The sequence below is a fragment of the Lissotriton vulgaris genome, unplaced genomic scaffold (assembly GCF_964263255.1).
Source record: "Lissotriton vulgaris unplaced genomic scaffold, aLisVul1.2 SCAFFOLD_292, whole genome shotgun sequence".
NCBI classification, from domain to species: Eukaryota; Metazoa; Chordata; class Amphibia; order Caudata; family Salamandridae; genus Lissotriton; species Lissotriton vulgaris.
The window spans coordinates 502,458-529,318 of NW_028249215.1; the positions used below are offsets into that span (position 1 = coordinate 502,458).

Here is a 26,861-nt window from a genome sequence, read left to right on the forward strand (position 1 = left end):
TCCAGTCCTCTACGTCAGTGCCAGCGAAAGTCCAGGCCTCCGCCTCTCCGATCCGCAGATGTAGGGCTAGTGTTGCAGTAGGGGCTGCGGGACAAGCTGTGGGGAGCTCCGTGGCATGGGCGCCGTCATCAGTTATTTAGCGGCCCCCCAGGAGCTGCAATCAGTGAGGCCCAGCAGGTGGTGTGCAAGGTAAGGGAAGCCCAGGTGGGGTAAAGTGTTGGCGCGTCGGGAGGTGCAAATCCACCCAGTCTTCTCCTTAGGCCGCCACCGCCATAGCACAGGCACCATGCGGCTGAAGTCTCCTCTTCCCAGTGCTGCAGTGCTGAGGTGCCTGGCGAGCTACGCAAGATGAGACGTGTAATTCGGGCGGTTAGGAGCGACAGTGTCACTATCAGGGCCTAGCCGCCACCGCAACTTGCAGATCCTCAGATGTGGTGTGTAGTTTGGGTGGTCGGGGGGGCAATAGCGTCGCTTCAGGGCCTAGCCGCTGCCGCAGCACGCAGATCCCCGGTGTCTCCCAGCAAGATGGCTCGGCATGTATTCCCAACGGGAACGCGCAGGAGCAAAGCGCGGTCCCCGTGCAGAGTCTAGTGCGATGCGGCGGCGGGCGCCCCTCACCTCGATGCGGCGTTCAAATGCAGCAGGCTGCGTCCCCCGGTGTGTGTGGGGAGCAGGGCATCCGAGCGCCGTATGTTGCGTGAAGGGTCCGGACCCCACCACAGGCCGCAGATCCCCGGTCTTTATAGGCAGACGTGGCCGGCGGGCGATACCAGCAGGGCAGCGTCGGAGGTCGCAGGCGGGAAACGGGGCCAATAGCTCACACCTCGATTGGAGCAGGGAGGCGAGTTAGCCCTGCGCTTTTTAACATCTACATGAGACCAATGGCTGAGGTTGTCCGTTCGTTTGGCATTAAGATCATCTCCTATGCGGACGACACTCAGCTAGTGGTCTCCTTGGCGCAGGAGCCGGGCTTGCCATCCCCAGGTGGTTTGTTAAAATGCTTAGAGGAGGTAAAGAGATGGATGACTTCCTCTCTCCTCAAGCTGAATGGGGATAAAACGGAGCTGATGCTCCTGGGGCTGGAGAAGTGTGGCTCAATGGGGAGAAGTGTGGCTCAATGGTTAGAGCAGCAGACCCTGATGCAGAGGTCTAGCCCGGGACCAGGGTTCAATTCCCTGCCTCGGCGGGTCTTGGGCTCAAAATTTCACGGACCTGATAATTCTCGCCTCGGTGCCTATTCTAATCATAGAGTCCCACTCTGCAACTCTGGGCAATAGCTTGCTTAATCTCCACAACGGTCCCCACAGCGCTAAGGATGCCTGGCCTTCACCCTGGGGGTGCCCAGGAGTGGTCGCCTCACAGGGAAAGCCAGGACGGGTTCCACAGCGGTATTCGTACAAGCGCCTTGAGACCCTTGCGGGTGAGTAGTGCGCTATGCAAGTATCAATATATACAACCCTACTGCTGTCAACTCCCTGTGGCCTTCATGTCTTGGTACCCCCCCAACACCCAGGGATAATATAAAAAGCCTTGGAGTTTGGATGGACAAGACTCTTTCATTTAATACGCACGCCATAAATCTTGCGGCTACTTGCTTTGGCCTCCTAAGGATGCTGAAGAAAGTTCTTTCCCTTCTGCCGGTGGTGACAAAGCAAGTGGTCATACAGGGTCTGATTCAGTCCCGCTTGGATTCCAATAACGTCCTTTACTTGGGCGCCCCGGACTATACACTGCGCAAGCTCCAGATTGTGCAAAATTGTGCGACCCACACCGTGCTCCAGTTGCCACAAAGGACGTCTGCAAAGTCCCGCCTGCTCAGCTTGCACTGGCTTCCAGTGCGACAAAGAATCGCCTTCAAGGCGATGTGTATATTCCACCAAGCTTTTTGGGACACAGGACCGGCCATCACTCAGGACCTAGCAATACATTATCAACCTGGCAGAACTCTCCGCTCTAGCCAGGCATGTAGGGCTATAGTCCCCAGAATAAAAAAGGCAAGAGCTGGCAGGACGTTCAGTTATAGCGCCGCCAATCTGTGGAATTCGCTTCCGTTTCAACTTAGATCTAACACAAACATTTTCACCTTTCGGAAACAGCTGAAGACCTTTCTTTTCAATGCCTCTCCTTAACTTCCTTTGTCTGTCTGCTAAGCAATTTTACAGCTGTCCATTAGCGCTTGGACGCCCCAGGGCAGCAACTGCGCTTTATAAATTGACTTTTCATTTCATTCATTTCAGGTGTCGCTGCGTCCCTCTCGTGCAGGCGGTCTCGGTAGCACTGGATAGGAGGCTTCAAATCAGGTCAGGATGATGTGTTAGGATGATAAAAGGCTCGGCCAGGCGAGAACTTCACTAAAGGTCAGCTATCTTGGTCCAGCGCCACCTAGCGCCCCCCGCCTCCTCGCATACCTGTCTGGCCAGTAGGTGTGCAGGTGGTAGTCATTGATGGGTTCTCTTCCTACTCTATTATTGTAGGTTCTCTTCCTACTCTATATTAGGTTTTTTTTCTGTCTCTTTATCTTCTTTGGTTATATAAAGAAGGGAGGATGGTTAATGGATTATGTTTTTCTGGATTATGTTCATCTGTTTGCTCTAATTTCTTTTGTTGTTTCCTTTCATTTTCCCACTGCTTTTCTTGTCTCTCCCCGGCTCGCTCTACTCTCTTCCGCTTATTTAGCTTCTGCGTTCTCCCTATATCCGCTATGGTTTTCTTTTCTGTTGTTTCCTTTCATTCTCTCACTGCTCTTCTGGTCTCTCCCTGGCTCTCTACGCTCTTCCGCTTATTTAGCTTCTACTTTCTCCCTATATCCACTATGGTGTTCTTTTCTGTTTTCCTTTTGGAAGAAAGGAGAATAGGTTGTATCCTGGTTTCAATGTGTTCATGCTCTGTCAGTGAGTTCCTCCTAGAATGATGTAATATGGAATGCTGGGGGTCAGAGATTACAGTTGGAGAAGGGCTGAGCAGCATGCTGGCTGCTCCTGGTGGGGCTAGTCCTGAGCTGAACTTCAGAACATGTAACTATCTACAATAAAGTCTCCTGAACTACTAAAACCAGCTTGGACTCAGTTACTACACCTAGTCTGCCCCAGACCTCCAGCATCACCTAAAGCCAGAAACTCAAGTTGGGAAATCAACAAATGAGCACATAAGAAGCTACCACAGACTTACAGGGATAGTCAAGGCCTTCTTCATTAAATGCATAGTTTTGGCACCCAACCAAATCAAGGTCCTCTGCACTATTTATTAGGAATTGTCAAATCCAGCCCTACAAAATAACCCATCATCCACATCATTACTGTAAATACCTACATGTATCCAAACCTGAAGAGTATGCAACACCATCTAAACCATCAGAACAACATCTCTACCTACCCATCTGCTCACCTTGTTTAAACTGTAGTCAAATCCTTGCTAGACCCAGCACTCTAACATTAGCGTGCATCTCACCTATGGAGTGACGATATACAAAAAACAGCTGAACAAGATTATCTCAAATGTGGCTGGGGCGTGGCCAAGCCGGCGAACATGGCGGTCGTTTAGAGCCTGAGCTCCGACCAGCCTGACACACTACTGTTCATTTATCCTGGCCCTGGGCTTCAATAAGAGTTTCCTGGCACAACAATCGGCGGCGGACGCACTGGGCTACAATCGGCGGCGGACGCATTGGGCTACACTCGGCAGCATTTCCCGCCCTGCAGCGGCCCCGGAGAAGGAGCAGCGGCCCAGCGGGGTCCCACAAGGCCCGTTGAGGCCCAGGCAGCCGGGACCCCGATTTTGGGGCTGCTGGGTCCGGGCGTGGCCGCTGCAGTGGAGAGGGGTGCGGCGCCGGTACCTGGAACCGAGTGTGGATCTCCGCCGAAAGTGCTCCTGTGGCAACTCTTGTGCGGACGACCTCATTGGGCGGTGCAGCTGGTCCGGAGGAGCTCTGTGGGGCCTACGCCGTCGAGACCTCGATTTTGGCGCTGCCCGGCCTGGATGGGCTTGCCGGCGCCGCGGTAGGAGAGACCTGGCACCCGTTCTCTCCCGGGGGCTCGGGTGGTCCGAGACCCTCCTGCGCCTCATTGCCTCCCTCGCCCTGGGTTGCTGCGGGGGCGCACAACCGGGCAATCAGTGAGGGTGCGCCGGGGGCAGCCGCGTTGGCAGAGGGCTGCCACCCTACATCCCCATGACCAGACGGATGTGGCGCGTGACCAGAGCCTTAAGGCGGAAGGCTGGGGACAGTCGGCTGCGGTGGTGAGAGCTGCCGACCCCTCTTACAGGCCCAGAACGGGCGGCTCCGGCCGGCGCAGGACAGAAGAAACCCTCATTGTGGGACAGACGGCCCCCGGGGGTACGAGAGGTGTGATGCACGAGCTGCTGGTGAGCGTCGTGAATACTCGGGGACTGAATCGGGTCCCAGTGAGGAGGACTGGTGACACCTGGGGAAGTTCGCGGCCATCGACAGAATGATCCTTAAGGTGCTTGGAGAGCTGTGGGGTCCGGGCGATCCTGTGCGGCCGACATAGCCGGGACACTGATTTTGGAGTGCGACACTGTGCCGGTACATGTGGGTGCGGACTTCGGACACATACCTGTTGATTGCGGTTGCACCTGACCCTCCAGCCCTAGTCTGTAGCAGCAACAATCAAGCCACCGGTAGGATTCATATCCCGTACGGCGCTATCAGTGAGCCATGACACGAAGAGGAGCCGGAGGGGGACAGGGTAAACAGGGGCCCATTGACAAATACACAGAGGCGGTGGGACCTGGTGGTCCCTTGGCACCCGCTCCGGACAATGCAGCGTTGCTTGCCGCGATCACGCAATCGAGGGATATGCTCGATGCGAAGATAGGGGCAGTCGGGGCTGATGTTACCCTTCTCCGACAGGACTTGAGGAATGCAGTGGAGCGTATTACAGGCGCGGAGACACGAATATCTGCAGTAGAAGACGACGTGTCTACCCTTAAACGGAAGGTCTCAGAAATGGAGAAAGTGCAGAAGGGCCTGGTCCTGAGGGCGGAGGATGCGGAAGGACGGGCCCGACACAACAACCTGCGTTTTGTTGGCTTTCCGGAAGGGTGTGAGGGAGGCAGCGAGGAGGCCTTCATAGCGCAGTGGCTGGAGAGCTAGATCCCGGCGGATGCCCTGTCTAGATGCTTCGTGGTGGAGAGAGCCCATCGGGCACTGGTGCAGAAGCCCCCGGTCGGTGCGTGCCCGAGACCGATCATAGCCAAATTCCTGAACTATGCAGATCGGGATGCTATCCTGCGGCAGGCGAGAATTAAAGGTACGCTTGCGCACGACAACGCCACTATTATGATCTTCCCGGATTATACGAGGCTAGTGCAGCAGCAGCGCCAATCCTTCCTCGCCGTCAAAGCCTGTATCCGTGGTCTAAAGCTCCAATATGCCCTACTTTATCCGGCGCGGCTGCGGGTTGTCTACAAGTCCTGCACGCTATTCTTTGACACTCCAGAAGAAGTGCTTCAGTGGACTGATGAGACGGTGAAAATTCCGCTTAACACTGCCAGGGAAGGAGAATCGGGTTTGCCAGGGAGGGTCTACAGAGTCAGCATCGGCGACGCAGAGGATCGCGATCAGGCAGGAGTTCACGCTCAGGCTCGGCCGCACGTCAGGTCGACCCGACACAGGATCAGCAGCCAGAAGTGCCTTGATGACAGAGAGATATGAACGTTGACCAATGTATATGATATTATGTATGTATGTATGTATAGGCATTTATATAGCGCACTACTTACCCGTAGGGTCCCAAGGCGCTTCGACCGCTGCGAAACCCTTCCTGGCTTCCCTGAGAGATGGTCCCTTAATGGGTATCTCCAGGGTGAGACCAGGGTATCTCCAGGGTGAGACCAGGCATCCCCGGCGGTCTGGTGGGGCCGCAGGTGCAATGTTGATTTAGGCTGGGAGCCCGTCCTGTTCTTTATGGGAGTGACGGCCTAGTTCTTATGGGTTGTTACTGGGGGATCAATTGGAGGATGCGGCGCTTGCTCCCCTGTTGGGAGCTTAGCCGTCATCCGTCCGCGACAGGTGCTTCCAAGTTTGGGAGGTGCGAGGTGGGGGCAGGATGGGGGGGGTTGGGGGAGGGGGGGGGGGAAAGAGGGTGTTCTTGGGATGTGGGGGGGGGGGGCTTGCTTGCGTGCGCTTTGCTGCCTGCTGTTTGCCATGTACCATGCTGGCTGGATGCTGGAACTTCTAGTACTGTACTTGCTGTATTGTTCAAATGTCCACTGTTAGGAAGGGAGGGCGGGTAGGCCCGGATCGCTACAAGTCATGAGTTGGAATGTGAGAGGGATGCTAGACAAAATTAAGCGGGGTGCCGTGTTTCAGTATGCCAAAAGGGTGGGTGTGGATGTTCTTCTGTTGCAGGAAACCCATTTGCTTGGCACCAAAGCACTGTGCCTGCAACGCTCAGGTTACACACAGACGTTTCACTCCGGCTTTACAAGAGGCTCAAGGGGGGTGGCGATCCTTATACACCGCAGGGTGCCATACATTCATAAGCGCGCCTGGACAGACACACAAGGTAGATACGTGGTGGTGCAGAGGGAGATAGGCGGAGATAGGGTGACTTTTGGTAGCGTCTATGCCCCTCCGCCACTTCAGTGGCCACTAGTTGAAAAGATCATATCCCTGTGGGGTGAGGTGCCTGACTCTTTGTCTGTTGTGGGGGGGGGGACTGGAACGATGTTGTGGGACAAAGGCTGCGATAGGTGGCGGAGGGGGGCAGCGGGTCAGGATGAAGGGAGTGAGGGAACCACCATCAGACTGTCAGCGTTAATCACAGGGCTGGACTGGCTAGACGCTTGGCGATACAAACATGGTGCGCAACGGGATTACACATACTTCTCGGCGGCGCGAGATTCGTTCTCCAGGTTGGATTACATTCTTATCCCTAGGGGGTGTGCCTCTTGCATAGCCTCGGTGGAGATCTTGCCGCGGGCCCTGTCATATCACTCACCGGTGCTTGCCACGCTTCGTGTGGGCCCAGCTAAGCATCCGTTTCGGTGGCAGATGTCGGCCTGGCACTTGAACCAGGACGGATATAAAGCGCACCTTACGGTGGAAATTGGGCACTTTCTGTCTGCGAATGAGGTACCGTTGACTCCCCGACTATTCTCTGGGAGGCCTTGAAGCCTACGTTGCATGGAGTGGACATATCCTGGTGCGCGGCGGCCCTAAGGGAGAGACGTAGGGACTTAGTACGACGGCAGGCAGAGCTGGAGGCACTGGAGCGCAGAGCCCGAGAGGTGTATGGCAGGCCGGCATGGCGACAGCTGGTGCTAGCGCAACAACAACACGCTTCGGTTTTGATGGACGAGGCGAGGCAGGCCTGGTTGGCGACCCGCAGTCGGGTTTACCAGTAGGGCGACAAGTCCTGCAAAATGCTGCACCGCCTCTGCCAAGGAATCTTGCATGCCCAGCCTCTACCGCGGACAGTGTCCCCTGAGGGGGAGCCCTTGTTAGATCCAGTGGAGATTGCAGAGAGTTTTGCCGGGTATTAGGAGGCTCTATACACGCCCCAGGAGTGTTTGGAGGCCGATATTATTCAGCGTTTTATCGATGATCTCCCGCCAAGAGCCGTCTCGGATGAGGTTAGGGACCTGCTGGATCAGCCTCTGACTGACGAGGAGTTGGGTGCCGCCCTGGGCGAACTAAACCCGGGCAAGGCGCCGGGTCCCAACGGATTCCCCAGTGAATTCTTCCGGAGGTTTTCGGTTCAGCTGGGCCCGCTTCTTCGGCCGGTCGTTGAAGAATCTTGCGAGAGCGGGTCACTCCCACCGGATTGGCGCCATGCCGAGGTGGTGGTGTTTCTGAAGCCTGGGAGACCCCCGGAGAGCCATGCGTCCTACTGCCCAATATCACTCCTGAACACCGAAGCCAAAATCTTGGCGAAGGCCCTTGCCACCAGGCTCAAGCCGCATATTAAAGATTTGATACATCCGGATCAGGCCGGGTTTATGCCGCAGCGGGCTACCCGCCATAACATCAGGCGGGCTCAGGTGGCGGTGTCAGCTTGGAGAGGATTGGGGGAGCCGGCCGCGTTGTTCCTAGCAGATATGGACAGGGCATTTGATTCCCTCAGCTGGATGCATCTCTTTGCCCTGCTGAGACGCTTAAATCTCGGCCCACGCTTTTTGGCGTATGTCCACTTGCTGTATACAGGTCTTACGGCATCGGTGCGTGTCGGAGGCGCGGTGTCTCGCTCGTTCCCGGTCCAGAGGGGGACGCGACAGGGCTGTCCCCTCTCCCCATATCTATTTGCGCTCGCCATGGAGCCTCTTGCGGCGTGGGTGCGCATTGATGCTCAACTCAAAGGATTCCGATGGGCGCCTTGTCTTACCGATAAAATAGCGCTGTACGCTGACGATGTCCTGTTTTTTCTCACTGCCCTGGACCGTTCCGGGCCGCGACTGCTGCGCATTTTGCAGATTTTTGGTGAGACCTCCGGCCTATACATGAATCCGGGCAAATCCATGCTGTGGCTGTTGGGTGACCGGCGGAGCGTTGGGGACTGGGCATCGGGCCTCCGGTTGGCGACGGATGGGGTGAAGTACCTGGGAGTCTTCTTATCCGAAGATGTGGCTATATCCCGGGAACGCAACATCACTCCAGTGTGGGAATCGGGTACGCGAGGACCTGAAGGTCTGGGCGCGAATGACATTATCTTTTCTCGGTCGGTCTGCAATTTTCAAAATGGTGGCGCTCCCACGCCTGGTGTACCAACTACAGAATCATCCTCATGTGATTCCCCCCCGCTGGTTTCGGCAGCTTAATTCAGCTGTAAGCGGATTTTTGTGGGAACGGGGCGTGGCCCGGGTGGCTCTGCGGACGTGCTTTTTGTCAACTTACACCGGTGGCCTGGCCACGTCGGACGTGCTCTAGTATTATCAGGCGGCGCATCGTCTGGTGTTGAATGACTGGTGGTTTGGCGACCGGGGGGACCCGGCCTACGCCGTTGAGACACTTAATGGGCTTGGCGTCCGTGCATACGCTGCTGTATGCGGCACCCCTTCGGAGGTCCCTCCCATCAGCCACGCAGGTGGTCTTTCACGTGTGGAGGCAGGCGCTGCGGCGGACGGGTTGGTGGAATGTCCTTACGCAGGAAACCCCCTCTGGCGCAATGGAAGGCTCCGGCAGTTGGATGCCTTGACGGGCTTCAGGGGCTGGGACGCCATTGGCATTTCCACCCTGGGCGACGTTCTGTCCGGAGATACCCTTAAATCCTTTGCGAACTTACAGGAGGACTTTGGGATGCCCCGCACCCAGTTCTATAAATATCTCCAATTCCGCCATGCCCTGGCGCCCTTCCTGGTTGGCCTGGAGCAGATCCCTGAATTCAGTCCCATCGAAGCGAAAATCTTCATGGGTGAGCTGCCAGACAATAAATCTATCGCGTATCTATCAGACGTTAGTGCGGCATTGCTCCTCAGATTTGAGTGGCCTTAAAGCCCACTGGGAGCGGGACGTCGGGGACCTGGACGAGGAGGATTGGGTTGAGGCCCTCGAAAGTCCCAGGGGAGCAGCCATATACGCGCACCTGCGACTAATCCAGTTCAGATACTTGCACCGCACATATTACACCAGACAGCGGCTGTGGAAGGCGGGACTGGTAGCGTCCCCCGACTCCCTTCGCTGTGGGCTAGAAGTTGGCACATTAATACACGCGGTTTGGGACTGCGCATCGTTGCGAAGGTTCTGGGATGGGGTCCATCGTTGCCTAGATGAAGTCTTAGCCTGGAAGATACAGAGGGACCCCAAACTTGCACTGTTGATGGTCATGGCTGGGGTCGGGGGAAACAGGTATAAATGCCACTTACTGTTAGGATTTACACTGGCGAAACGGGATATTGTGAAAGCATGGAAATCCCCCCAGGCCCAGTCACTCACAGCTTGGAAGAACGGAATGGATTACTGCATGGGCATGGAACAACCTGTATTCCTAGCAAGGGGCTGTCCCCGGAAGCATTTCAAAATGTGGAAAAACTGTGGGCAGACTACCGGGGTCTGACCTAGACCCGCCACCCGAGGAGGTCACCCTCCTGACGATATGAGGTCACAGACTATGCACAGTGGCAGTTGGTATGGATCATACATGGCATGATAATGTTTTGCTATTTTATGCGTCAGGTGGGCGAGCTGGCACGCAGGGAGGGTGCGGGAGAGGGGAGGGGGCGGGTTGCATATTGATTACATCCTGTGGCAATATCTCTTCGGGGCGGGGGGGGGTGTTAATGGATATTCATTGTTATAAATGTGACTAAAGCAAAGATATAGCTGATACATTGATGGTGGCATTTGTCTCTGGGTGACAGAGATATGCATAATATGTGAGTTCACACAATCAAATCTGTTTTAAAAAAAAAATGTGGCTGAAAAAAAGCAAACTTTCTGGGTAAAAATCTAGTTAAGTCGAAGCCTACCAGACAGCACAGTTGTCTGGATTGCTGACGACTTCTTGAGGCCCTTCGGAAAGCTTAGCTGGGAATGCATTCTGCCCAATGCTTACCGTTGGCTTTGTGATTTGTAGCTCACATTTGCTTGCTTTCGATTTGCTTGCTTAATTTATTTTAGGCTTTCCAGCTCGAGTACGTCCCTTTCCTTGCCCAGACCCTATTTGCTGTATTCTTCCACCAAGAAAAATTCTGTAAACAGGCTTTTAAATCTTGTTCTTATATTGTTTTATTTGCTTTGCATTGAAAGATGGAGGTAAAATGTCAGACTGTCTTCCAGGGAGCGTGGTGTTTACTTTTCTTTCTCTGACTTCAACGTGAGAGGATTTAAGTGACATTCATGCTGGCTACTCGCTGTGTGATGTTCGGTGTTATTTTTTTTTAGCACAAAACAAAATTTAAATGAACTGTGCAGATATTTCAGACTATGGAACGTACAAGTGAAGCACATCTTTAGGGTAATTTAGAAGTGTGGTGGAAACATATTTTAATACAATCAAAACAAATCAATACACTAGGTGATGACATTTCCACACATTATTGTTTGTGTGCTGTATACTTTTATCAGTAAAACTGTATGTCTGGGCAAATAGAACGTCATTTCAATTGAAGATGTGTTGTCTGTAATAACAGTGCGCTACCACAACATGCATACTTCACTTTACCCCACTCCACTCTGCATCACTTTACGACACTCCGCTGTGGCAGCCTACTCCATTAAATTGTACTCAACTCTATTCAACGACATGACTCCACTCTACTCTACGATCCTCTAAACTCCCACTATGCAACTTCATGCCACTTTACTCTACAACACATCACTCCACTGTGTACTCCACTGTTTCAATCTACTCCACTATATGCCACTCCACAACACTCTAATCCACTGTATACCATTCCACTATCCTACAATGCTCCACTCTACGACAATCTACTCCGCTCTGTCACTCTATGCAACTCCCTCTACGCCACTCTGCTTTGCTTAAAATGACTCCACGCCAATATGCCACTCCACTTTACAACACTCTACTCCACTGCAACACATTACTCTGCTCTATGCCACTCAACTCTACGACTCTCTACTCCCTCCACAACACTCTACTCTCCTATACCCCCTTAACGTTTAGCCATGCTGAACAGCAGCCTCACTGGCATACAACATGGCTAAAACACATTGGCAAAGCCAATAGCTCTTGCATAGGGGAGACATATTGCCTATGCGAATGCTTGCTGTGAGTTGGATAATTTAAGGTTATAAAAATAAAAATACCTAGATGGTGGTCATGTGGGAGTCTTGTGGGATGGCAAATTAAATAAAATGGTGTTCCGATTGGTCGAAAGGGCTTTGGTGGTTACTAGAAGGGTTGGGGAAGGGACTGCCACCTCTCTCATTGGCTGCCCTTGTCATGGTTCAGCCAATGAGAGGAATACCTTCCCTTACTTGTCACAGAGTGGAATGGGTCATGGAAACTTGCTAACCACACCCCACCCTATGATGAGGTATCACGGATGACAGCACTGGGCGCCTCCAGGCTTAAAACTTAAGCACCCAGGTATGATGAGGGAGGAGGATCTTGTAGCACTTTGCCAACGTGAAGAGGTCACGCCCACAGACCTTCACCCTGGCAAAGTCTGGCTCAGGCAGCCAGGCGCCTGCACATTTAGTGCATGTATATCGCCTGGCTGCCTGAACTCAACATGAAGGGTGTCTGTCAGGCTCACCCTTGCTTAGACCGACTGTACATGTTTGAAAAAAGATGGGGGGCGTGTCTGGGACCCTCTGCCATTAACGACGGACCTCGTCTTCACTCTATCACAAGAAGAGCTGCTGAAAAGGAGACAGAGCATCTTCAACGTCCCAAATAGTCAAAAGATAAAGAAAAGGATGCAATCCTACAACTTATGAGGAAATGTTTCCCATTCATTTTTAGTTCCAATGAGCTATCACACACAAACACAATGCAAATAAAGTAGAATTCATTCTATTGTATCAAATCAAAACTATGTCAAGCTCAAATTACATATGTCATTTCACCCTGACTGAAAATCATACACGACACCACATCTTTCTTCGTTAACCTAATGAAGGCTGAGGGAGTTGTTGGAACACCATGGTATAGCTCTAAGTGTCGTACAGTCGTTTTCAGTAAAAACTGAGTGTTTGTACATTGGGATGGTGAGAGTCTGACTCCCTGCACCTCCTATGAAGATGTTGGCCTGTGTCCTACTAGCTCAAAGTGCACTATTCGTACCCCTAATCTTACTGTGTGTGCAACCTCAGAACATGACAACCCTGACACCCCAAGGAATCATGCTAACAGATCTAGAGCCTTTTCCTTCAGATCCTCATGCAAACCAAAAGAAAATACACAAGAAATAACAACCTGCAATTTCAATATATATTGAAGCAGTGAGATTCTGGAGTAAAATACGTGCGCTGCTATTACTAATAGAATGAAACATATTACCATAATCAGCAATACAAGAACAATGGAGAATTAACTCCACCATTGTGCTAAAACAATGAATATAAGCTGGCATGTAGTGAATTGTAATATTGTTTTGTGATCTCCTATCTAACACTCCCTAACCTAGTTTGACCTAGGGTGGGTGATCTGTCAAGAACCCCTGCCGGGGTGATCTAACTCCCCATTATCTGCAGGCAAGTGTCATCAGACTGCCCATCTTGGTGTAGAGCGGGACTTCTGGAGGTACCAGGAATTAGCTGAGCTTGAATTCTGGCGTGCCCCAAACTCAAAGTGTTAGAAGAGTGCGCCTCTGATTTAAACGAGGAAGTCAATTTTAATATATATTAAACAGTGCCCATGTTGGCATGTCAAAGTCTTTGTCAGGCCGCAATTGTTCATGTTAGCTAGATGGTGTCATTGCTTACTGGGCAACAATAAGCCAAGCCATTTGTGCAGTGAACTCTATACATCGTACTGAATGTTCAAGGTGCCATGATGGTATGCCTACAAAGTTGAAATGTAAGCAAATGCAGTTTTGGGAAATCCTATCCTGCACTGGCACGTACACAAATGTATGTCAAAAGTCACCATGTTGCAGAAAGAAGTAAACTTAAGAAAAGTGAGCAAAAAGATGGCGTCATTTCTAGTCGGGCCACATGACATAAGTGCCATTCGGGAAAAGGCGGCGCCCTGAAGGGAATGTAATACATTCAGTGAACAAGTGCCCTATGCTTTCAGCCACTCTGCTCATCCTCACAAGGACTGCGTTGTAATAAGTAGAACATGGAGATGTAATCCCAGAGTTGGCTATGCAGAAATTATCAAAGAACTGTGTTATGCATGTCAAATCATGCTCGTGTGCTCCGAAGTAGCAGCCAATTGTGGTTCAGAGGTCTCACTGGCCAAGCTGAAAGGTTCTGCATTTGAACTCTGCCCGACTATTCATTTTACATGAAACTGTAATATTTAATGATTTAAATAACTATGCAGCAACTTTTTTTGTTAACTGCCCTCTTCACAACACAAGCTTGTAGGAGGAAATTGATACAGTAATAAGTCCTGTGGTGCCATTCACTGTACATCTGGCAATAAACTGTAACGTTACTGATTGCAAAACACTGAAATTTTTGGTGTAGACTGCAGTAGAGGAGAGATTAAACTGATGGGTGTTTAGAATTAAACTGTTAGATGGTGTGGTGTTTTAGTAACTTCTAGGAGAGGAGACTGGGTGGAGAAGTTCAGAGAGATGGAAGAAGCATGGCAAATGTTGGGGTTTGACTCCCATGACATGTTTAGGTCGAGGACTCCGTCGCACTGCTGTACGCAGTGGGGGCGGAGCTCCGAAGAATTAATGTTTTTTAGTTAGGGGGCTTGGAACCCGACCCTCTTCTCTATTGACTGGCCTCGTAAATGCTGGCCAGCCATTGGAGGAGAGGGGCGTCACTCCCCTGAAGCCCAGTCTTTTGTGGATTCAGGGGCGTGTTTTAGGTTCTTTGTACCTGTGATATCATCCGTCACTCAAACCTAAAAACACACCCCCGATTCCGAAAATATCGGAGCTTTGCGGCGGCCATTTTGTTGTTGTTGTTGTAAGGAACAGCTTGGTTTTTTTGTTGTTGTGAGGAACAGCTTGTTCTTTTGTTCGTTCTGATATTAAACCGTCGTAAAACTAACAAGGAAGAATGTGCGAGGCAAATGGAGGGTTTCGTTAGGTACGCGCGATTGTAGTGTTAGCTCAGAGTATTCCATAGAGAAACCGTACAGTAGCTGGATGAGTGTGTATGCAGAGACAAGTAAATGTGCGCACTTCTGTTTATGCACGCGCGCCAAAGCACCCGCCCCCCCCCCTCCCTCTGGAAACATCAGCTCCAAAGCAACCACCCCCCAACATGGTGAGTGTGTATGCTGAGCCAAGTAAATGTGCGCACTTCCGTTTGTACACACGCGCCAAAGACTCCCCCCCCCCCCCTCTGAAAACCTCAGTGCATCATATGTTGTGCTGAGACAGACAAAGAAAGAGGAAACGGTGTTGAGAATGTACAGTCCCAGTGGCCTAATGGGTAAGGCACTGGCCTCCTAAGCCAGGGATTGTGGGTTCGAGTCCCATCTGGGTTGGATCGTGGTCATTTTTCCTGCTTTTGCCTGACCCGAAGCATTATTTATCTACCGACTTACAGTAGCACAGGGAGCACGGTTGAAGGTCGAAGAGAGAAATTATAAAGTTAAGAGTAACTGGATCTGACTGGGAAATATGTGTTTGCACGAGAGGTAATAGTGTATTTTGGACTTATAAGTATCGAAATAATGAATGTTTGAACTGTAGTGTATTGTGGTAATTCCTTCAGTGATGTGTTTGTATAGCTGTCAAGGTTTCAAATTGCTATGTGTGACATTTTCATAATTTCATTGTAATTGAGTGACATTTTCACGGCTATGAGGGACACTTTCTCACGATAACATCAAGCAATTTAGACGAGGTCAATATATTAATAATATCAGAAATGACACCCGCTTGAGCAACAAGAAAGTAAGAAGTCACTGAACTAAAATACGCTAACGTCTGGCAGCTGAAAACGGACTAGAGCAGAGTTAGGCTGCATGACTGCACAGTTCTCAGACTCAGTCCACTACGGACCAGGGGGAGCTGGCAGCTCAGAATGACTGAAGCATTAATGCTATTTATTAGTAGCAGCCATAGCAAGTTAGCAGAACTACTAAAACACAGATGCCATAGCAGCCTTCACCCACTCTGGGCATCCTGGATCCTCCTTGCTGTCGACAAATCAATCAAGTCAGGATGCAGAGGATCAGTGTGTACTCCAGGGAATTTGTGTCACAAATGGGACCAGGCCCACAACTGAAGGATGTGAGGCCCCAGCATCAAGAAATACGTACCTCAGCTGTAATGCCTCCAAGCTGCAACACTAGTAGACTCATTGCTGCCCCACGTGCTCGATTCTTGCCTGTTCAGTACTGCATGCAGTGCCGTGAGTCGGACTCACTGTGCAGACGTCATCTGCAATGATAGCAGGTTCACCTCTCTAAGCTAAGCTCTTCAGAGGCATGGTGCAGGCGTACTGACATGAGACCGTGACTGCAAGCCTCCTCAGCCGGCCTTTGCTTTTTGAGAGAACCATGGTACTACCGGCAGGAAAGGCAGCAGGTGAGTTGGCACAACTTTGCAAAATTAACTCTAAGAGCCCTTACATAGAAAAAAAGGCTTTAGGATTTGCATTTTACTTACTAATGTTATTTTAACATGTAGCACCAAAATCTACAGTCGGAAAACAAAATCCAGCTTGAAGTATGAGCTGTTAAAGAGTGCAGCAATTGGGAAACAGGCATGGACAGAAAACTGACCCCATTCGACAATATAATGTAAACAAATAACAACAGCTCTCTTTCTCAGTGCAGGCAGATAAAAATGCACTCCAAAAACTGCAGTACATCGTATTTTGCATCCAATAACTGTCACGATGCAAGAACATGCGAAGGACGGAGGACGTGCTGTTTAATGCACTCCATTTACTCTGCAAGCGTTAAAAAGACAATTTGACCATCGGATGTTCTCACACTTACTTGCGAGGAGAGCACGGAAATTCGGTTAATGGGCTGACCGCCTGCCTCCTCAGAGGCAAGTGAAGTGGCTGCCTGTATCGGCCCCCGCGGTCCCTGGGGTTGGGTCATCTGATCAGTGATTTAAATTCACGGCCGTGGGCGTTGTGAGCAGGCTGTCACACAACCTAGCCTGGCAGCCTCCCAAACTTTTAACTGCAGCCAGATTAGGACGACGTGACGTCACATTCAGTGGAACTAAAGACATTCTTTCACTGTGTCAATCCGGAGTCCTGGTGATGTCAGTCAAAACAATGCTGCTCCGCAGTGAGAATTTCGATTCCTTTATTAATAAAGCATTGTAGCAGCCAGCGAGTTATCAGCTATTAGCTCAGCCAGCCCCCCAAGCCTGCCGAGAATAGCGCACACGCAGCGGCGGCACACTGCCAGCCAGATTTAATTTAGTGATAGCAGCGCTCTAACAGCTCGACAGCCGAGGTAGACGCTATTCCTATTATGCGTGACTTTGCATTTCAGTGCGGGAATGCGGACCACCACACTGAAATGTGTTAGTCTAACGCATGATGCGTGATACTTGGCGCGCTTATTAAGCCTTCCGTGGCTTCTTTATTTAATTATTTGGCAGCGCATTGGCTCTTCTGGTGGTGCTTCAGCCCCTTCCTGTGCCCGCCCCCGTTTCACTTCAGCCCCTTCCCGTGTCCGCACCCGTTACAGCCAACCCCGTCATCAGAGGCGAGAAAGATGGTGGTGCTTCAGCCCCTTCATGTGCCCGCCCCGTTTCAGCCGACCCAGTCATCAGAGGCTTGATGTATCAACCAGAGAGGCGCTTCTTCTTCAACTGAAACCCGGAGGCTGCATGACATCACTGAATATACAAACAAGAATGGGGTCAGGCGCCTGCGTTGTCCTAGTCGCAACCGCTCTGTGTGTGTGTGTATGTGGGGCTCTGTGTGTGTGGGGCTCTGTGTGTGTGTGGGGGGCTCTGTGTGTGTGTGGGGGGCTCTGTGTGTGTGTGGGGGGCTTTGTGTGTGTGTGTGGGGGGGGCTCTGTGTGTGTGTGTGTGGGGCTCTGTGTGTGTGTGTGTGGGGCTCTGTGTGTGTGCGTGTGTGGGGCACTGTGTGTGTGTGTGGGGGGCTCTGTGTGTGTGTGTGTGTGTGTGGGGCTCTGTGTGTGTGTGGGGCTCTGTGTGTGTGTGGGGCTCTGTGTGTGTGTGGGGCTCTGTGTGTGTGTGTGTGTGTGTGGGGGGCTCTGTGTGTATGTGGGGGAGCTCGCTGTGTGGGGGGGGCTCGCTGTGTGTGTGTGTGGGGGGCTCTGTATGTGTGTGTGGGGGGCTCTGTGTGTGGGGCTCTGTGTGTGTGGGGGGATCTGTGTGTGGGGGGGATCTGTGTGTGTGGGGGGCTTTGTGTGTGTGGGGGGCTGTGTGTGTGTGTGTGGGGCTCGCTGTGTGTGTGTGTGTGTGGGGCTCGCTGTGTGTGTGTGTGTGGGGCTCGCTGTGTGTGTGTGTGTGTGGGGCTCGCTGTGTGTGTGTGTGTGGGGCTCGCTGTGTGTGTGTGTGTGGGGCTTGTGTGTGTGTGTGGGGCTCGCTGTGTGTGTGTGTGTGGGGGGCGCTCTGTGTGTGGGGGGCTCTGTGTGTGTGTGGCTTTCTGTGTGTGTGTGGCTTTCTGTGTGTGTGTGGCTTTCTGTGTGTGTGGCTTTCTGTGTGTGTGGCTCTGTGTCCGCGAATACTCTCTACTACTCTCTAATGCTCACCTATTGCCATTGTAAATGACTATACCATTTATTTATGTTTTAAAAAAAATGAAAAAAAATGTCATGAGCAATGCCAATAGCTCTACCTTTAATAATGCAGAGACCATTGCATTGTAAATGCTTGTTTTAGACAAGCAGATGGGAGTGGACTAAGGGCTAATATCACAAGCCAATCCTAGAAAGAAAACACAGCGCCTCCTGGTTTGAGATATTAATAAATGTGAGAGAGAGAGGCACCTGCTCCTCCTGGGGCTAGTGGTGGCCAAAAGAGACCTAGCCCGAGCATGGAAGGATGTGAGCCCCCCCCTGAGTGCATGGAAGGCTGGCATAGACTTCTGTATGGGTCTGGAGAGACCGATCTTTGAAGCTCGGGGATGCCCCCGTAAGCACTTTAAGGTATGGAAGAGGTGGGCGGACTACAGGGGCTTGACACTGGACCCCCCGGCAGAACAGGAGGAAGACTTTTAGCCCCATATGGCCCGGCGACCCAGTTTCCCCACACACGCAATTGCCACATCAGGAATTTACATCGACACTGTACGTACACACATGCATGGGATTAGGGTGGGATCCAGGGGAGGGCTCTGGGAGTTGGGTAGGTAGGTAACTGAAAAGATAAAGAAGGGAAAAATGTTTCTTTGTATCCTTGAATTACATTGGTTCCTCGACTGGACACTCAGTCCTATTTTATGATTGTATCGGTATATTTGGTGGTACCATCCTGACTGTGGGGGGCCACTCTATTTCATATGCTCATCTTTATCAATAAAATTGTTGTGAAAAAAAAATAAATGTGAGAGAGATAGTGTGCAGAGTGGGATCCCACTTAAAACAGAGGAATGCAAAAATAGCATTACTACGTGAAAAATCCTTACTAAAGGAAAACAACATGAAGTGGGTAAGAAAAGAAGAGGTGCTGCGCGCAGCTTGGCATATTCTATTAAATCAAACAGGTACTGATCAGGGAGACAAAAGGGTTTCTCCTGTTCATAATACTTGTAAATACAGAGGGAAGACAGGTAATCAGTGTGGTGAAATTCAATGGAAGACAAGACTGCTCTAGATAATGTGCATGCCCACATCAACAATTTCAATTTCTTCCCATACATTACATCAATTTGCAGCCAATATACAGGTGACATCATTATGGGAACGGTGGGAGATTTCAATTTAGTAGTAGATCATTCATAATTCTGATAGATCTATATTCCACAGGCCCAGTTACACTTCACGATGACGAAAGAAATAATGATGTGCCAGAACATATGGCGAGGCGGAGACACCAAGAAGAACGTTAGTGTACTTGTATCGCCAGAAGACTTCACTGCAGGGCTATCTCCAGTTAGAGACTGATATAGGCAAAACTATATAGGCAAAACCCTCTTCGAAGACGACGATACTAGTCTAGGGGCATGTGTTGCATATTGGGACCTTTACGCAATCCGCAGCTCTAGAACCTCAAAGATAACAAATTATTTTGAGCACATTACACTACACTGGATTGAGAGCCCTCAGCGGCAATTCGTAGAAATGCCCATCACCCTCTGCAAGAATACGACTGCGATCTCCAGTCTCCCTACTTGCAAGGACCACGACAGCAACAGGTTGCCCTTCGAATTTGACAAAGTTTACGCTGCTATTCTGGCCCCTGCTCCAAATATACCCATAGGTGCAGAATGAAATAAATTCAGCCAAGAATAAAACTTTACTTGCGAACCGGCGACTGCTGGGAAACAGGTAATATGAGTAACATTAACATTGAACAGAGGAAGCTTAAATAAAATAATAAATAGAAACAAAGAAGCTAAAACAAGTTTTGTTTTATACACCTTTAGATTATTCTATAAAGACAAAGCCCTGATGAAAATCCGTTGAGTGAACATACCGGGTTCGAAACGCGTTGGCGCAAAAGAGAGTAGACACCAGTTTACCAATAGACTAAAGAATTAATTTATGGTCTATTTTTAAAAAAGAATAGTTAATTGCATTGATTTACTGTCTATTCATTCTTGGTTTTCATTAATTGTCTATTCTAACTTGGAGTCCACAGCGTGACTCGTCTTTACAAGAAAAGTAATGCTTGTTTTCTGTGTATATATCAAAACGAATAACTGTGTATATACAATGTGGTGTATTTATGTGATGTTATGAAAATGTTTTGTGTTGTAAATAATTGTTTTTATGTGTGGCAAAATAATACGAAAAGTGTTCTTTTCATATATGAAATAAGAAAAAAGATGAAAATAATAAACAGAAGAGGGTAATAGTAAATATACCCAAATAAACCCAGGAGTTCCACTTGGTTTTTTCCTCAAAATAGAGGATCCAAAACAATTGTATAGTTGGCATTCAGTTTTTTCTAACTAAATATACAAAAGGCATTGCAGCTGGGACTCCTTTTCCGGTGCCTCCAGGAGTCTTGATTAATCACTCTCCTGAAGCCATGTAACATGTCATCTCAAAGATTTATATTGTCCACTCTAATAAATACAGATGTGAAAATATTGGCAAAACGTACGGTTTATTCTAGGAAGGTCAATGCCACACAATGTCCGCATGCTTTTATCCTTACTGCTCCAGCCCCCTTGCAAAGCTGGGTCTGTCTTTTTAGATGCCACAGAAGCTGTTGACTCCTTGGAGTGGGGTTAATTTCACGGTGCTGGCCAGGCTGAGACTCCCGGGAGTGTTTCTAAACTTTATACGATTGCTGTACTCTGGACCAACTATCAGAATACGCTTAAATGGGCTGCTCTCTAATACCTTCCGTATTGAAAGAGACACAGGGGTGGGATGCCCCCTCTCTCATCTGCCTAGCCTCAGAACGCCTAGCATATGCAGTCAACTACAGGGCCACGTGGGCTCACATTTTCACCAAAAACGGTTTCACTTTATGTAGATGTTATTCCTTTATCCATGCGACCCAGCCCGGAAACTCAGTCCAGTCATTAGAGAATTCATGCACTTTAAACAAATACCTGGCATTAAACAGCAACAATCCACTATTTTCCTGTCGACACTCATGAGGGACTTAAACTTTCCCTTGCTGTGGACCTCCACGTCCATGAAGTACCAGGGAATCTGGGTTAGCATAGATAAAATTGCGGTACGTCTTGAAAATTAAGGAATGGCCAAGTCCAAAATAGAAGAACAAGTCCATAAATGGAAAAATCTACTATTATCCCCAATGGGCAGGATAGCCCTTATAAAGATGGTTATGCACCTGACGGGGCTGGTAAGCAGCCCTGCATCCATTGGGAAGTGCTGACTCTGCCTCTTGATCAAAGGGGGATAGCAGCATCAGATTTTGAACTCTACTATTACTACGCCCAAGAGCACTTCACACACTTCTGACTACGCCCACCTCCATGTACGGCTCAGGTGGCAATAGAACATGACCTTGCACATACCATTACATTTTTTGTTGCTGGCTCGGTTCTCCACGGCCCCTTGCTAAAATCTACTCAGTCTCCTGTATAAAACCAGCATGGGAGGGACCCCGACAACGCTTGGCCTACCCCATTCTGTATCCACCAACAGGTAACTAGCCGCAGTCTACAAATTCACATAACATTCTATGCGCTCAAGAGTAACCTATAACTCATTTCCCTGTGGCGACCTTAAAGAGAAGGTTGTTTTACAGACCTTGCGAGGTTGGCAAGTCACCCAGCTGGCGGACATCTTCCGGGGGAACTTTCTTAGACTATGTCACTATCTGCCCAGGTCAACTTCGATGTGCTTACTGGCTTAGGGTGCTGTGCAGTAGATAAATATCTTACATTTCCTCAACAGCCTCCTACTTCTAAGACCCTTGCGCTGCTATGTACGGCCATCACTTCTAGGCATCTGGTGATCAAGCTGAATACCACTATGCAATCTAAGGCCGCATCATACTCCTCCAGGCTAAAACACAATGGGATTTGGCAGCAACAATATCAGATAAAAAGAGGATTTACTGCTATAGACAGATAGTGTAGCTCTCCCCTAATGTCCAACTCCTATTACTGCACTTCACATTCCTAAGCCCCTTTCAACCGAAGCTGACAGCAGATTCCCACTGCACAGATGCAATTTCCCAGTAGCTGACTTTCCCCACATGGTTTGGCACTGGCTGTGCATTTACACATTCTAGGAAGAAGAGTTCCATAAATTATCAGATACGGTGCGATCCACTATTACACTCCCCCCGAAAATGGCCCTATTGGGCTGCACCATATATGTAGAGCAGAGAATCAATTGGTTTCTCTCCTTCACCCTTCTTTTGGCCAAACAATGTGTGGCTGTGTGTGGGCAGAGATTTTTCTCCTACTGTCAAACTGTGGTTCTAAAATATTATATACCTTAATGAGCAGTTGGAAATCTACTACTTCACGATCCCGCAAGCACTACGTCCGTGCAAGATGTGGGGCCCCTTGTAGGCCTACTTACTTGCCCATGAGGTGATACAATAGGGCTCATTGCTAGACCACTGCATAGACTGTATAGGCAAGGAAATCGAAATTGACCCCTGTGTTGGTTGAGAAGACTACTGTAGCTGCATGCACATATTCCCTGGACTGTCACGAGGATATGTGGCTGTAACTTGCTTGAAAACTGTAACCTAATGTATTTCCAGTGGTGTGTGTGCAGATAGAAGTGGGAGCCTTGTGTTATGGGCCATTCGGGCCGACACGTGCTGGACTGTGATCTGTTCCGATCACTGTTTCATATCAATGTACATTGGGCACTCTTGCTGTCCGGCTGTATTTTGTTTTGATGCAAAACTTAATTAAACAATAAAAAAAAAGAAATAATGACGTATTTTAAATGAGAACTGCATCAAGGATGCCTCACATGTCCCGCAGAGAATGCATGTTATTGGCAGAACATTTTCACTGCTTCAGGGAAGGTGAATAAGTTGGTGAAACAATCATAGCTCACACACCATTGCTATGTATAGAAACATGTGGTAAACCCCAGGATTATCACCAAACATTTTGAGAACCGAGTAAATACTCTTGTTTGTGTGTATATGGGTCTGTGTCCTAGACCCTTGATTTTATAAGGATGTTTTATGTAGTGGTGTATTTCAATATTGTCTTTTACGGTTGCAGCCCTGATGAAGCCTTTGTAAGGCGAAATGTGTTGGCTGCGTGAAGAAATTTGAAAAAAAGAAGATCTACCACGTTGACGAGGACCTAGGAGTTTTGATTCATGCCAATTACTAATCCATATTCAACTGTATTTGTTGTCTCTCTTTCTGTATAAATAGTTAATTGTACGGTCAATACACAGCAGGCCATTAGAGGTGGGCAACTTTGTAGCTTTGATAAAGTGGTGCGGCTTTTTGACACAAACATGCCTAATTCACCACTAATTCTTGACAATTTCGACTTCAACAATCTAATCTCTTTCAGCTCCAAGAAGCTACTTCTTCACAAATTTGAGTTTCAGGACATTGGATCTTGAACATTGGACCTTCATCAGCATATTCATACTAATCCGACCAGGCTATAGGATAAAATCCCCCCAACAGCAACAACTGTCCATAGAGTAAAAACAAATAAAAAAAAGAAGCGGAATGCCATTAGAAAGGCTGGGTCAAGAGTTAAATGATGCTTTGCAAAAAAAAAGAAAAAAAATGAATAGCTTTGTCATTTACAATGCCAATAGTTATAACTTTAGCAAATGTGACACCTATAGCATTTGTAATGCAACATGTTTTGTATTTACGTGACTTAGATGTATTGATATCACAAATAACAAAGGCTTTTAATTTTTTTAAATAATACTTAAATAATGTATTTAATTTGTAATGTCAATAGCTTAAACTTTTGTAAATAACTTTTGTGAAGATTATGTTCAGTGTTTTTTATTGTGACGAAAATCCAAGAACAGAAGTGAAATATTAACATATTTTTGTGATTTGTAAAAAAGCTTGAAAACAGCTTGAAACATTGAAAGAACATATTTGAACCAGTGATGCTGTGGTGGTGCTGTGGTGGTGCTGAGTGTTGCTGTAGTTGCGCTGAGTGATGCTGTGGTTGCGCTGAGTGATGCTGTGGTTGCGCTGAGTGATGCTGTGGTGATGCTGAGTGGTGCTGTGGTGATGCTGAGTGGTGCTGTGGTGGTGCTGAGTGATGGTGAGTGGTGCTGAGTGATGCTGGGGTGGTGCTGAGTGATGCTGGGGTGGTGCTGAGTGATGCAGGGGTGGTGCAGAGTGGTGCTGGGGTGGTGCAGAGTGGTGCTGGGGTGGTGCAGAGTGGTGCTGGGGTGGTGCAGAGTGGTGCTGGGGTGGTGCAGAGTGGTGCTGGGGTGGTGCAGAGTGGTGCTGGGGTGGTGCAGAGTGGTGCTGGGGTGGTGCAGAGTGGTGCTGTGGTGGTGCAGAGTGGTGCCGTGGTGGTGCAGAGTGGTGCTGTGGTGGTGCAGAGGTGGTGCTGAGTGGGAGATAGGGAGAGGGGGAAAAAGGAGAGCAGGGAGAGGGAGAGGGGGAAGAGAGGAGAGAGAGTGGGAAAGAGGAGAGAGAGAGAGGGGGAGAGGGGGAGAGAGGAGAGGGGGGAGAGAGGAGAGGGGGGAGAGAGGAGAGGGGGGCTGAGGAGGGGGGAGAGAGGAGGGGGAAGAGAGGGAGAGAGGGAAAGGGTGAGAGGGAAAGGGAGAGAGGGTAGAGGGAGAGAAAGAAGAGGGGGAGGACGAGAGAGAGAGAGAGAGAGAGAGAGAGAGAGAGAGAGAGAGAGAATATGAGAGAGAGAGAGAGAGAGAGAGAGAGAGAGAGAGAGAATATGTGAGAGAGAGAGAGAGAGAGAGAGAGAGAGAGAGAGAGAGAGAGAGAGAGAGAGAGAGAGAGAGAGAGAGAGAGAGAGAGAGAGAGAGAGAGAGAGAGAGAGAGAGAGAGAGAGAGAGAGAGAGAGAGAGAGAGAGAGAGAGAGAGAGAGAGGGACAGACAGACAAGCAGGCAGAGGGGGAGATGGGGAGAGGGAGAAAAAGGAGAGCAGTGGGAAGGTAAAGAGAGGGAGAGAGGGGGAGAGGAGAGAGAGGGGGAGAGGGTGAGAGGCGAGAGGGAAAGGGAGAGAGGTAGACAGAGAGAGGGAGAGAGAGAGTGAGGGGAGTGAGAGGGAGGACGAGAGGGAAGGAGGGAGAGGAGAGGCGAGAGGGAAAGGGAGAGAGGTAGACAGAGAGAGGGAGAGTGAGAGAGTGAGGGGAGGGAGAGAGAGAGGGAGGACGAGAGGGAAGGAGGGAGAGGTGAGGGATTGGAGTGAGAGAGGGAGAGAGAGGAGAGCAGGGAGAGAGAGGAGAGCAGGGAGAGAGAGAGAGGAGAGCAGGGAGAGGGACAGAGGAGGAGAGAGTGAGAACCATGTTATCGACTCCAGCACCATGAAATACCAGGAAGGCACGTTTGGTTTAGGAGCATGATGCATAATAAAAATAAAATCACAGACGCATTACTCCACTTTAAGGAAGCAACACTTCCAACATTATGTAATTGCCCCTCTGTCAAACAGAAGACTGGAGTTAAGATGTCCCTGAAATAGGCCATACACCAAGTGAAAAAGTGGCCTAGATCGTGAAAAAGTGGGATCCCTGGTCAACGTAGCATGTAATTGACCTCAGCAGCATGAAATCTTGAAGTGCAGGTTTGTGAATGTTCGGCCAAATGGCTCCTATGTTTTTTTTACAATTATGTACACCCATCACGGTTCGCTTTAAAAGTACACTCGATATAGGATATCGTAAGGAAGAAAGGCTGCTTGGACTCATCATGAAAATTAGTGTCCAAATGCTGGGGAAGCTGTAGCGAAAACGAAACTAGTTTAAAAGAGCACAAGAGAAAGTTATCTGCGGATGGGGAGGCCGTGGGCAGCAACAGCAGGGGTGTGAGGGGGAGGAGAAATGCGAGTAAGGCTGTGGGCGGGGAGAGAGAGGGGAGGGCGAGAGGGAGAGAGAGCAGGCAGATGGGGAGATGGGGAGAGGGAGAAACAACACCTCCTCGGTGTTACAGACAGCCTTACAGGTCATATCACACGCCATAAGGACCTACGGTGCAGGCGGACCGGGGTGAAGTGAAGCTCACATTAAATGCACAGCCCATACATTCCATGAGTCACGCGACGTCAATGCCTCGAGCTGACAACGATAAGCAAAGTGACAAACTATGTTATACGTAAGTCACAACGCATGACTCTTAAAATGTAGTTGAATTGTGTTCTTACCACTACTCTTGGAGCCCGTGGGCAGCAACAGCAGGGGTGGGAGGAGAAATGAGAGTAAGGCTGTGGGCGGGGAGAGAGAGGGGAGGGAGAAAGGGAGGTGCAGGCGGACCGGAGTGAAGTGAAGCTCACATGAAATGCACAGCCCATACATTCCATGAGTCACGCGACGTCAATGCCTCGAGCTGACAACGACAAGCAGAGTGGCAAACTATGTTATATGTAAGTCACAACGCATGACTCTTAAAATTTAGTTGAATTGTGTTCTTACCACTCCCTTTGTGATCACCAAAACTAGGGGAAAAATGGTAGTGCCAGAGGTACAACGAGACAGGAGAAACGCGAAAAGGAGGCCGTGGGCAGCAACAGCAGGGGTGGGAGGGGTAGAAGAAATGCGAGTAAGGCTGTGGGCGGGGAGAGAGAGGGGAGGGAGAGA

The 26,861-nt window shown here is 49.6% G+C and overlaps 1 protein-coding gene and 1 non-coding gene across 2 annotated transcripts in view; one reads left to right on the top strand and one right to left on the bottom strand.

Annotated features, from left to right (window-relative positions):
- LOC147663656 (NADH dehydrogenase [ubiquinone] 1 subunit C2-like) overlaps nt 1-26,861 on the bottom strand; it is an 84,427-nt gene that overhangs the window by 53,122 nt on the left and 4,444 nt on the right. The gene's annotated exons all lie outside the window — the stretch shown is intronic.
- TRNAR-CCU (transfer RNA arginine (anticodon CCU)) lies at nt 14,963-15,035 on the top strand. Its single transcript has one exon. It is a non-coding gene; the product is annotated as a tRNA-Arg (tRNA).